The 2,500-nt window shown below is 40.0% G+C and overlaps 1 protein-coding gene across 5 annotated transcripts in view; it reads left to right on the top strand.

Annotated features, from left to right (window-relative positions):
• Positions 1-2,500, top strand: part of LOC122264374 (sodium- and chloride-dependent transporter XTRP3A) — a 72,089-nt gene that overhangs the window by 2,302 nt on the left and 67,287 nt on the right. The gene's annotated exons all lie outside the window — the stretch shown is intronic.

Here is a 2,500-nt window from a genome sequence, read left to right as displayed (position 1 = left end):
GGTCATGTTGTGTGTATGTGCGCGCGCGCTGAAGGGGATGGTGGTTTTCAAGGCTTTACAGGAACCGGATGAATTTATTCCTAAAGAAGTGTATCTGCGTGTTCATTCGACTTGTGTGCGTGCCGTTGGAGCTCCAGGGACAGGCAGACAGACACATCGACATGCGGGAAACTCGCGCGCAAGTTCAAACAAATTTAATGCTTGACACTCGCTTTTCCATAACACACATACTCTTGTATATACATGTCTCCAGCCACTACCACAACCACAAACACAGGCGTAGAGATTGTCACAGACACAAGGGCAAACGCAGACACATAGACATAGATGTATTGATAGACACAGAAAGAAACACATACACACAAGCTCAAACAGACACACACACACACAGACACACACACACACACAGACACACACACACACAGACACACACACACACACACACACACACACACACACACACACACACACAGAGAGAGAGAGACAGAGACAGAGAAGAGAACAGAGAGGAGAGAGAGATAGGGAGGGGGAGAGAGAGAGAGGAGGGAGAGAGAGAGAGAAGAGAGAGGGGGGAGAGAGAGAGAGAGAGAAGAGAGAGAGAGAGAAGGGAGAGAGAGAGAGAGAGAGAGAGAGAGAGAGAGAGAGAGGGAGAGAGAGAGAGAGAGAGAGAGAGTCAGAGAGAGAGAGAGAGAGAGAGAGAGAGATTGAACTAGAGAGAGAAGAGAGAGAGAAAGAGAGAGAGAACTAGAGAGAGAGAGAGAAAGAGAGAGAGAGAGAGAGAGAGAGAGAGAGAGAGAGAGAAAGAGAAAGAGAAAGAGAAAGAGAAAGAGAAAGAGAAAGAAAGAAAGAGAGAGAAAGAGAAAGAGAAAGAAAGAGAGAGAAAGAGAAAGAGAGAAAGAGAAATAGAGAGAGCGAATGAGAGAGAGAGAGAGTGAGAGAGAGAAAGAGAAAGAGAGCCCTAGTGCACAGCTTTGAAAGTATTGATTTGCCAGAGTGGGGGGACACATCACTGCAGACACCGCCTATGCTACCACATGCACACTGACTAGACTCGCTGTTAAATTCTGCAGTTCGTCTACGCTTGCATGCGCATTTCAAGAAGCGAACGGTCTTGGTATTATTTCATTCTCTTGTTCCGAAGTTTTTATGTCATGGTTTTACGAAATATACAAGAAGTTCCTGATCCTCTTGTTATTCATAGTTTTTTTTTCCCCCGTTGCACAATCCTTCAAGGTGTCTTGGTTAAATATACGATTCAAAATCCCGTTGCTGTTTATTAAACTTGTCCATGTATTTTATTTGAATGTGGAGACAATCCCCGTTTTCTATACGGTTTGTTTACGTGTATTTGTATTGATATTCATGGCGAGTGTTGGTGATAGTGGTGATGGTGGTGGTGGTGATAGTAGTGGTGGTGGTGGTGGTGGTGATGATGATGATGATGATGATGATGATGATGATGATGATGATGATGATGATGATGATGATGATGATGATGATGATGATGATGATGACAGTCATAATATTAATGATAATTGTAACAAAATGACTGATTATGATAATGATGATAATGGTAGATAATAATAACAATGATGATAATGATTCTCATAACAATATTAATAATCATGACAATAATGCTGAAACTACTACTGTTTATAATAACTAATAAATTATAATAACAATGAAAATACTAGTAACAATGATAATGATAATGATGACGATGATTATTGAAAATACTGATTATAATGTCAGTGACTATGATAAAATAGATACAAGAAATGATAATGTTAATGATGATGGTAATGATAATCATGTTATTAATGATATTGATATTAATACTGCTACTATTACTACAAACAATGAAGATAATGATGGGGATAATGGACATAATAACATAATAGATAATAGATGGGGAAAAGAACGAGGAAGAGGAAAAGGATTAAGAAAATGAAAAGGAAGAAGAGGAATAGGAAGAGGAAAATGAAAATGAAGAGGAAGAGGCAAAGGAAAATAAAAAAGAAGAGGAAAAGAGAGAGAGGGAATAAAAAAAAAGAAAAAGGACAAAAAAAAAAAAAAACATAAATAAACAAAGTAATGAGAGGAAGTTTTGCTTTTTTGCTTTTTCACATTTTCTTCATCTTGTTTTACGGATATAAAAAAAAGACGATGAAGTTCATGAATAAGGTCATTGAGCTGCGTCGCTGATGAAAAGATAATCGGATAAACCATATGAATGGATAGATAACCAAATAGATGAATAGATAATCAGACAAATGACAGCAATATGAACAAATAAATACGGACAAGTGGAGTGAAATCAATTCAGGTTTCTTTATTTCTTTCTGCTCTTGTTTTTCTTTGCCCTCCCTCTCCCCTCCCTCCCTTCCTCTCCCCTCGCCCTCCTTTCCCTTCGCCCTCCCCGCCCCTCCCTCCCTTCCTTTCCCCTCGCTCCTCCTCCCTCCCCTCCCTCCCTTCCTCTACCCTCGCCCTCCCCTCCCTC

This window comes from Penaeus japonicus, unplaced genomic scaffold, assembly GCF_977035675.1.
Source record: "Penaeus japonicus unplaced genomic scaffold, GWHDUDI00000001_assembly GWHDUDI00000003, whole genome shotgun sequence".
Classification (NCBI taxonomy): domain Eukaryota; kingdom Metazoa; phylum Arthropoda; class Malacostraca; order Decapoda; family Penaeidae; genus Penaeus; species Penaeus japonicus.
The sequence above is the reverse complement of the archived record's forward strand: the minus strand, read 5'-3'. Positions and strand labels throughout refer to the sequence as shown.